The sequence below is a fragment of the Zeugodacus cucurbitae genome, chromosome 3 (genome assembly GCF_028554725.1).
Source record: "Zeugodacus cucurbitae isolate PBARC_wt_2022May chromosome 3, idZeuCucr1.2, whole genome shotgun sequence".
NCBI lineage: Eukaryota > Metazoa > Arthropoda > Insecta > Diptera > Tephritidae > Zeugodacus > Zeugodacus cucurbitae.
The window spans coordinates 32,167,219-32,178,389 of record NC_071668.1 but is presented as its reverse complement, the minus strand read 5'-3'; positions in this window follow the sequence as shown (position 1 = coordinate 32,178,389).

Below are 11,171 nucleotides of genomic sequence, written 5' to 3'. Positions count from 1 at the left end.
CGCGGTGCCATAGTAATCGGAATTGTATTTACATATGAAAGTAAACTCGTCCTAAGCTCGTTCAATATTATGACGTTTTAACATACATATACAGGGATCACCGGTTAAGTAACCAACAAAAAGTCTTGAATGTGAAGAAGGAACACATAAGCGGGTATTACTGTACCCAAATACGATTATCAATTGTCAAATGTGTTGTATTTGTTGTTGTATTACACATCTTTCACCCGCTGTAGGCCATTTTTGTCTACATTTGACATTTTTCCTCTTATACGCAAAATTATCGATAAAACTAGGAATAACACCGAAAAAATAATTAGCTGTGTTCGATTCCTAAAGCGTTATAGAGAAGCCAATAGAATGCACTAAATGTCCTCTTAATCATGCACAATAGTGTTGCACCATTTTCTTAGGTGGAGAAATACTTAAATCTGCGAGCAGAGCTCAAAGATAGCGAGCAGAGAAGACCAATCGATTACAGCTTTTATAAACTCGGATTATCAAGAGAAGAATTTTGTATGGTAAATCCCGTTTCTTAAATACAGATTATCGAGTTCAGCTCGTAATTCTCGTTATATGTAATAGTATGTTTATATATGAAAATAATCTCGTTCCAAGCTCGTTCAATAATCTAACCGTTTACACATAGCCAAAGAAGATTATAAATTGTCAAATGTGTTGAATTTGTTGCTGTATTACACATATTTCTCTCGCTATCGGCTATTTTTGTTTACATTTACATTTGACATTTCTCCTCTTCTTCACAAAATTATCGATTAATCTAGGAATAACACCCAAAAACCTAGTTGTATAAAACGATATAATTTTATAATCTAGGATTTCGATGGGAAATCTCGTTTCTTAATTACAGTTTATCGAGTTAAGCTCGTAAATGGAGATAATCTCGTTATATTTAAACATAATATAAAAGTAATATAAAATATCCTGCAAGTTACGACTACTAGAAAAATCATACACAGTCAATAAATCTTGGATAACATGAACCTAGATATGTGTTTACGTAAATAGCATAGTATATGGTTTTAATTAGTTCCCGTTTTCGAGCGTGCGCTTTATATAAAATTATAGCGATAATTTTTTTTTTGTAAATGTAGAAAATTCTGGAAACTCTGCGGAGTTTGCACAGTGGATGTCAAGAATGATAGAACAGATTGCGACACAGGTTTGTCATTAGCTTGTTAGTGATTCCATTTCTTCGCTCAATTCAGAAACGAAATAAAAAATGTTGTTATTACTGTAACGGTTACCCAAACCGGCCCGAATCGGTAAGCCTAAATTAATTGTCTTCGAAGTCTTCTAACGGGAGCTGTTTCTACAGGGTCGGACCAAAGAGAATGAGGTGTTAGATGAGTTTAGGGGCATGTAAAGAGGTGAACATCAAGAGGCAACCAGTAGCTGTCCGGAGAGCGGTATTTTGAAGTCTGAAGCTTCCCCAGTTGCGTCCTACCGCATCCAAGCGATATATATATATAGAATCCTCTGGTATAGGATTCATTATTAATATTTTTTTCTTTAAAACTGATCAAATACAGCAAAAACACTTTAAGTTTATTATTCTTAAGAAAATCACACTACAAATTAACAAATAGCACACACAGCGAATTCTGTCCGCTATCACGTCACTTCACCCACTGATCAACTGATTAAAAACTAAGAAAACGTAACATTCTTTTATTTCAATTCGTTCTTTCAACAATACTCAAAGAACCTAACGATTCCTGCATATTTCTTCACTCTCAGCTGAAAGCGAACAGACCTCACACAGTAACAGTTATTTTCCATTTCTGTTACAATATGCACATTTACAAATCAAAGTACCGCAATACATGCCGTCTAATGCGTCGCGGCATATCCTCATATTATAATATTCTAAGTCAGCTGTTACCTATTGCTTTTGTTTACAAATATTTCATTAATATCATTACATTTCTTTTAAAGGCTTCATCGCTGTCTCTGTCATAGTTTCTATTTCATTTGTCTCTTTCAACATTTCTCATTACTATCTTTTTCAACAGTTCCATTACGTTTTCTTCTTAACCATTCTTAACAATTCATTCATATTTCAACTTTATTAACTGGTGTAGTTCCTTTTACACCCAATTACCGACCCCCGCCATAACAAGTCAATCTATTATGGTGTGGTCATTATCAACTGGTGTAGTTCCTTTTATCCCCAACTACCGACCCCCGCCATAACAAGTCCATCTGTTATGGTGCGGTCATTATATCCCCTCTTGGAATTCCAAGACAACTACCGTGCCTTATTACTTATTTCTCTATTTGCTCTCAAAAATTCATGCGCATACTTATAAGTTCTTTTACTTGTTAGTGATTTTAAATCATACCTATCTCCGTCTAGTAATTCGATTATTTCAAATGAACCTTTAAATTGAGGGTCAATCTTTGTTTGGATCTTGATCTCAGCCTGATGGCTTAGTTAATTTATAGGTTATACAATTATCAACAAATCTACGAAAGTATTTAGACATATTTGCGAACCAATAATATCCATAAAGCTTATCTAACGTTTTCTCCCATCCTAAATGCATAACAGATTCGTGGACGTGATTAATCACTGCCCATCTAAATGCCCTAGGAATTACAGGAAAACATTTTGTTTTACCGTTTCTTTGTATTTTTCTATATAAAACTCCTTTTCTTAATTCATATGTTTTGTCTAAATTTTCTCGCAATTGTTATTTTTTTAGCTTAGTTAATAACTCTGTTAACTCAGGATCTCGTTGTTGCACAGAAACTAGCCAATTATCACTTACCTCGGTCAATTCAATCCGTTTTTCAACTATCTTTTTACACTTTTTTTACACACGATAAAAAAATCTACATCTGCCATTCGTTCTCCTTTTTGTATATTGGATATCAAAAACGAATGACTGTAGAAAGGCCCACCATCGATGCACACTCGGTGATAGGTCTGATTTTGTACGACTATCTCTTAGCGAATTGCAATCAGTAAATACTACACATTTACGAACCTGTAAATAATGACGAAAATGAGAACTGCCGAAAGTAAAAAGCTTGTCTCAATTGCGTTACCGTTTTTGGCTGTGGCAATACGGTCAATGCTTGAATTTTGCGAATTTTTCTATAACTCACTTTAAATCCCAAATATTCTATCCTAGTTTTAAGAAAGGAACACTTTCTTACATTGAATGAAAACCCAGCCCTGCTCAAGATTTCCAACACAATCTGCAATCGGTCTAAAGCTTCATCCTTAGTTTTGGCCACAATCAAAACGTCATCGATGTACACGATGGCATAAGTTCATGCAATATTACCTAATGCCAGTGCAATATTACAAATGGAGCGTTTTTTCAAACCAAAAGGTATAGTTAAAAAATCATATTGATCTTTCGGCGTCACAAAGCGTTGCGCTCAATTGAATCGGATGTACCGGTATTTGGTAGAAGCCACTAGCCATATCGGGTACTTGTCTGCGACTGTGTACTCATTCAAGGCACGTTAATCCACACAAAGACGAAAGGTGAACAACTGGGACGAATAACGTTGAACTTCATGAGCTCATCGATTTTATGACGTACATTCTCTTTCTCATCTTCGCTACACTGTCTTTTGTGGATCTATTAACTTAATTTCCAAATAGCTTGTTGTTACACGTGTCTGTGGTATTCCCTCTATAAACCAATCAGAATAGCGTTTCAGAATTTTTTTTAAGACTGTCTTATCGGAGTTACTCCGGTCGGAATCGGAATCAACCATATTTTCATAACTATGAAAAGTTAAGACTTCAACTCTTTTTGTTTTACAAATACTGAATTTTTCAGAGTCCATTGCTAAAGCCCTGGTTTAATATTTCGCGGCCATTAAAAACATCGTATTTCACATATTTGTCCATAACAACGTGCAACAAAATAACTAAACAATTTTGTTCAATACTTATATTAGAAATAAGTTGCAATGTACTAAAGATGAAGTCGTTACTTATGCCACTTAGTTTTACAATTTTGCTGAGTCGTTTCTCCTTACATTTATCTGCAACACTCTCCTTAACCAAGGAACACTCAGCTCCGGAGTCGAAACAAAGTGGAACGGACGTGATAAAATGCAACAAACTCTTGTCGATTTGAACCATGCGTGTCAACACTACCGACACTGCAATTTCCAAGTCTTTATCTTTCCACTTGAACATTAGTGACGTAACAATTTGAATTCCATCAGCCCAATACCACTTCTGATGTAGAATCCTCTGGTATAGGATTCATTATTATTATTTTTTCTTTAAAACTGATTAAATACAGCAAAAACACTTTAAGTTTATTGTTCTTAAGAAAATCACACTACAAATTAACAAATAGCACACACAGCGAATTCTGTCCGCTATCACGTCACTTCACCCACTGATCAACTGATTAAAAACTAAGAAAACGTAACATTCTTTTATTTCAATTCGTTCTTTCAACAATACTCAAAGAACCTAACGATTCCTGCATATTTCTTCACTCTCAGCTGAAAGCGAACAGACCTCACACAGTAACAGTTATTTTCCATTTCTGTTACAATGTGCTCATTTACATATCAATATACCGCAATACATGGTAATGTTCAGAAAAGTAATAAAAGCATGTAAAACATTGTGTTTCAAAGAACTTTGTAACAAGCTCGATTAAAATCCTTGGGGATGAGCGTATAAGTTGGTAATGTCTAAGGTTCGTGGTCCTAAAGGACAAGCGCCGACCTGTCCAACCCTACTAAAACATGTTGAAGAAACATTATTTCCAACACAAAACACGTATAAAGAAGAGGTATTAGCATACGATGAGGTAGAGCCAGTAGCTATACCTAATGTTACGGAAACGGAAGTAATAAATGCTGCAGGTCGTTTCGGTAATGCTAAAGCACCAAGTCTGATGGAATTCCACATCGTGCTTTGAAGATCGCAATAAAGCAAACCCCAAAGAGTTTCATTAAAGTTTATGAAAAATGCTTGACTGGATGCATCGTACCAAAAATACTGTGCAATCATCATCTTTGATGGTGGTGGCAATCGTAGCAAAAGAATTACTCAGATTCAAAGCGCGTGTGTTTCTACGTCCCAGAAGATTAAAAAATGAAACCGAAGCAGACTTGATTACGAGTAGAAAGAAAGTAGAGACTATTATTCTAAACATTGATGGGTATACTATTACAACGCAGCCATCACTACAGTATCTGGGCGTAATAACAGATGCGAAACTGAATTACAAAACTCATATCGAGAAAACTTGTGAAAAGGCTGCACGAGTGATCTCAGCCTTAGCGCGAATTATGGCCAACATAGGTGGCCCAAATCAAGACAGAAGGTTAATTTTAGCGAAAACTAGCCAATCTATTGCATTGTATGCGGCTCCTGTTTGGGCTCAAGCCTTGGGTCACAAAGCATATGCCAGAATGGTGAACTCGCTATTCAGACTAAGCGCCATTAGATTAGCCAGTGCATTCCGCACAGTATCGCAGGAAGCTGTTAGCATCATAGCAGGCATAATGCCACTAGATTTAATTGCCCTTGAACTCAAAAGAATATACGATTCCAGTAAAATACTCGGCAGGCCGTTAACAATAGAAGAACGGAAAGAAGAAAGACAAAATAGTCTGAAGGAATGGGATGAAACAACCAAAGGGCGATGGACGCATCGGCTTATAAAAAAGTCGAAACTTGGGTAAATAGAAATCATGGATATACGGATTTCTATATGACACAGTTTCTCACTGGACATGGATGCTTTAGAGAGTACCTCTACAAGTATGGCCATGACAATGGAGTAATGTGCTCCTTTTGTGGCAATGAAAACGAAAAGGCTCTAAATATTTTATTTCTATTGTCCGAGATATAATGTAGAACGGTCCCAAATAGAACAGCAGATAGCGGAGTGACTATCACCCGATATAATAGCCTTGCATATGCTGCGATCAAAACAGGTGTGGCTTTCTGTAAGGAAACTGACAGCAGAGGTTCTAATCGAATTACGAAAAATGGAACGAATACGAAAGGCCGAAAGCAGGAAACAGAGGAGAAATACAGTGAGAGACGTGAGCCAATAGGCAAAGCTTACCTTACGAAGTAATACTTAACGGTAGTCCCACAAGGTAGATATAAAGCTAACGAAGTGAAGGGTTTAGCACGTAGGTGTTCCGGTGCGCGAGTTAGGCATATTAAATTTTAGTATGGACCGCGCGTGGTCCCGAAAGAGGTGTATCAAGCGCACGGAACGAAACGTGCATGCTGTCATTCAGGACAGTATCTTTTAGAAGATTTCCCCTCCTATAACAAAAAAAAAACAAAAATACCGCAATACATGCCGCCTAATGCGTCGCCGAAGCGTCGCCGAAGCGTCGCCTATTTCAAACGACGCAACTGCACAAACAGTGTCCTGTTATATATCAGCACTACATACACATGCACACTGATATACAAAATATTTGTACCAGCGCTCCAATATATATATTTGGCGTAGGAACCGCTTTAAGCGATTATAGCCGAATCCACCTGAGCGCCCCACTTGTTTCTCCTTTTTGCTTTTTGGCGCCAACTGGAAACACCAAGTGAAGCCAGGTCACTTTCCACTTGATCCTTCCAGCGGATTGGAGGTCGTCCTCTTCCGCGGCTTCCTCCAGCGGGTACTGCATCGAACACTTTCAGAGCTGGAGTGTTTTCATCCATCCGTACAACATGACCTAGCCCTCGTAGCCGCTGTCTTTTTATTCGCTGAACTATTTCAATGTCGTCGTATTAATCGTATAACTCATCGTTCCATCTTGTAGAGGACCAACAATTTTTCGCAAAACCTTTCTCCCGAAAACCCCAAGAGTCGTCTCCGTCTCATCGGATGTTGTCATCGTCCACGCTTCAGCGCCATAAATCAGGACGGGAATAATGAGCGACTTATAGAGTTTGATTTTGGTTCGTCGAGAGAGGACTTTACTTTTCAATTGCCTGACATTGTTGGTATTGTTAATGCTGGTTCCCAAATAAACGAAATTGTCTACAACTTCACAGTTATGATTGTCAACTTAACGTGGGAGCCAAGACGCGAATGCACTGACTGTTTGTTTGATGACAGGAGATATTTAATCTTGTCCTCATTCACCACCAGACCCATACGCTTCACTTCCTTATCCTGTTTGGAAAAAGCAGAACTAACAGCGTGGTTCTTGCTTCCGATGATATCAATATCATCGGCATACGCCAGTAACTGTACACTCTTATAGTAGAGTGTACCTTCTCTATTTTGCTCTGCAGCTCGTATTATTTTTTCCACCAATAGATTGCAGAAGTCGCACGATAGTGAGTCAGCCTGTCTGAAACCTCGTTTGGTATCGAACGGCTCGGAGAGGTCCTTCCCGATCCTGAAGGAGCTTTTGGAGTTGCTCAACGTTAGTTTACATAGCCGTATTAGTTTTGCGGGGATACCAAATTCAGACATAGCAGCATAGAGGCAACTCATTTTCGTGCTGTTAAAAGCAGCTTTAAAATCGACATAGAAATGGTGTGTGTGATGTCTTTTTCAGGATTTAGCGCATGGTGAATATCTGGTCCATGGTGGATTTTCCAGGTTTAAAGCCGCACTGATAAGATCCAATTAGTTCGTTTACGCTGGGCTTTAGTTTTTCACACAATACGGTCGACACCTTAGATGCGATAATGAGGAGACTTATACCGCGGTAATTGGCGCAGAGTGTGGGGTCTCCTTTTTCAGTCTGGTCTTTCACCGAAGATTTGCCCAATACCTGCTTTGCAGGGCATATACTAGATCTGGATAGAGACTGAATAAATAATCGAAATACTGAAAACATGCATATCGAATTATAGTGGTTAATTTTTTTAAGCGCGGCCGAAGGCCGCCAATGCGGAGAGTAGTTCTTTGCGAAAGAACTTTTCATTTCCCCTCTTTGATAACTCCCGGGGTATTTGACATTTGTCACTCCGATAGCCTTTGTCCGATAGCAAAAATTGTTCAACTATTCAATTCTTTATACATATGTATATAGTGTAGTACGATAATATATGTATAAAGTAAATATAATAATAAACACCTAAATGGCATGATATTTTCAATAAATATGTAATATAATTAATGATTTTGTTATTAAATTCTGATTTGGGATTTTGGTAGAACTAACCGAAAATAGCGGATATAGTTTCTGGACATTTGTGGGTCGCAGTAATGAAAGTGCACGTGGAGTTTTGGGTCTTTCATCCGTGATAGTACCAAGAACAGTACTGGAAGTGCACATGTTGTTTTCGTTCGCAGTTTTGGGTCTTTCATCCGTAATAGTACCAAGAACAGTACTGAAAGTGCACATGTTTTGGTTCGCAGTTTTGGGTCTTTCATCCCTGATTGTACCAAGACCATTCACAGAATTGTGCAAGCGGGATATATAAATTGTTAAATGATGAATGTAATGCAAGAAAGGGATGAACGATCACACGTACACAATAGTTTCGGGTACTTTTGTCAATTCGCCCTTAAGAATGGCATAGAAACTTTCATTGAAACTGCTAGTACCGCTCCCTGGCATTTCACCGAAGAATTCGCCGGTACCTGACTTGCAGGGTAATAAACGGTTACAAAAGCACCTAAACCATGTCGTTGCAACACGTGCTTGTGTTGACCAAAAGGTTTAATTGCACGTAAAAAAGTGACATTAAACCTAAGAGAAGAGTTGAGTTAAATGTTTATGCATATTTTACCCTTTGTTTCGTATGTATGTATGTAGTGGTGTTATTGAAATTTCTTTGAATGTGTTGGAGTTTCAGTACATGACTTGCTGGGTATCTTATTAGAACTGTATCTTGTTGTCAATCCGGCAGCCCTTACATAGTCGATTGTAAGCTATACATCGCCTCATGAACATCCTGGCAACTACGAATATCGATGGATAGATACATCTGACAAGTTATCAATTTCGATTGTCAATTCTAATTTTCGTTAGACCGTTTTCACACGGGCAATTTTTGTTGCGGCAATTCTTAGTTTTATAGGAGAGGGAGCGACCAAGGGAAGCGAGAGGGAGAGAAATGCTCCTCTCTTCTTACAGTATTAAAAATCTGTACGTCAAGCGTTACGTAACGGACGTAAAGTATTATGTGCTGAACACATAGAAGACGACAAGCGACGAGCGACATCTGTCAAATATTAAAATACACGCGTTCTTATGGGCACAGATTTTTTGACAACAGCACGACTACGCGACAACAGGCTTGTAGTTGTCGTTGTCGCCAAATTAGAAATGTTTCTAATTTTGCCGACGACAATGGCCGCTGTAGAGCTGCCACTAACATGTGAAATGTAAAATTATTCAAAGTTCTCACAAGTATGACGTTATTTTGCCAGCAGAAACGTAAAATAGCTTTGATATATCATTTATAATAAGAATCGATTATTTAAAATAAATAAATCGGGTCGGCTTTAGTATACTATCCCAGGCTTTCGGTAATAAAATGGGTATCGTTGGAAAGAGGAGGTTCTCCAGATTAAGAATATATATACATATAGCTGCAGCTGACTTATAGTTTTCGAGATATTCGCACTTAAATTTGAAAAAAATGCTACTTTTATCTTGAATTTTCACAATATATACTGAATATTTTATTAATATTCTGCACTTATTTTACACTTACACTTCACCACATTGTTTCTGCATATTTATTTTATAAAAATTATGACGAAAATGGCTGTAAATAAATATTTAACATTTTACACAAATCTTCGTTTAAAAAATAGCAAAAAGGGTTGCAGGTTGACAAGTAATCAGTGTTGCCACATCAAATATTTCGCAAAAATCAAAAGAATAAAAATAAACAGAAAAAAGAAAGATTATACCCCAAACCAAACCATTATGGTGTTATGACTAATGCAAAGTCTTTCGGTATTACCTTTTCTTTGATAACACCCGGTGATTGCCCGACCAGGGTTATTTTTTTGAAGCGCGGCCGAAGGCCGCCAATGCGGAAAGTATTTCTACACGAAAGAATATTTCAATTCCCCCACTTTGATAACTCCCGGTGTTTGCTCGACCAGGGTTATTTTTTTGAAGCGCGGCCGAAGGCCGCCAATGCGGAAAGTAGTTCTACACGAAAGAACTTTTCATTTCCCCCACTTTGATAACTCCCGGTGTTGGCTCGACCAGGGTTATTTTTTTGAAGCGCGGCCGAAGGCCGCCAATGCGGAAAGTATTTCTACACGAAAGAATATTTCAATTCCCCCACTTTGATAACTCCCGGTGTTTGCTCGACCAGGGTTATTTTTTTGAAGCGCGGCCGAAGGCCGCCAATGCGGAAAGTAGTTCTACACGAAAGAACTTTTCATTTCCCCCACTTTGATAACTCCCGGTGTTGGCTCGACCAGGGTTATTTTTTTGAAGCGCGGCCAAAGGCCGCCAATGCGGAAAGTAGTTCTACACGAAAGAGTAGTTGAATTCCCCCTCTTTGATAACTCCCGGTTTGGCTCGACCAGGGTTATTTTTTTGAAGCGCGGCCGCCAATGTGGAAAATATTTCTACACGAAAGAACTTTTCATTTCCCTTACTTATAGTGCATAGAGTGAATATCATAAACTTTCTTATATTATCTTTATATAATCTTTTTATAGGGCATTTGTTTTCTGCATTTTCGGTATTTATTTATTTTGGTTCTTCTCATTCGTTTCCAAAATATCTGATATGGCAACACTTATTACTTGTCAAGCTGCAACCCTTTTTGTTATTGTTGAAATTAAGAGATTTGTGTAAAATGTTAAATATTTATTTACAGCTATTTTCGTGATAAATTTTATAAAATAAATATGCAGAAACAATGTGGTGAAGTGTAAGTGTAAAATAAGTGCATAATATTAATAAAATATTCAGTATATATTGTGAAAATTCAAGAAAAAAGTAGCACTTTTTTCAACTTTAAGTGCGAATATCTCGAAAACTATAAGTCAGCTGCAGCTATATGTATATATATTCTTAATCTGGAGAACCTCCTCTTTCCAAGGATACCCATTTCATTACCGAAAGCCTGGGATAGTATACTAAAGTTTCCCCAATAAATCGACCATTTTTACATTTTTTGCGTAAATAATTTCACTTTAAACTAAATATGTAAATTTTATTGAAGTGAAAGATGTTAGTACGGCAACAATGAAATTGCT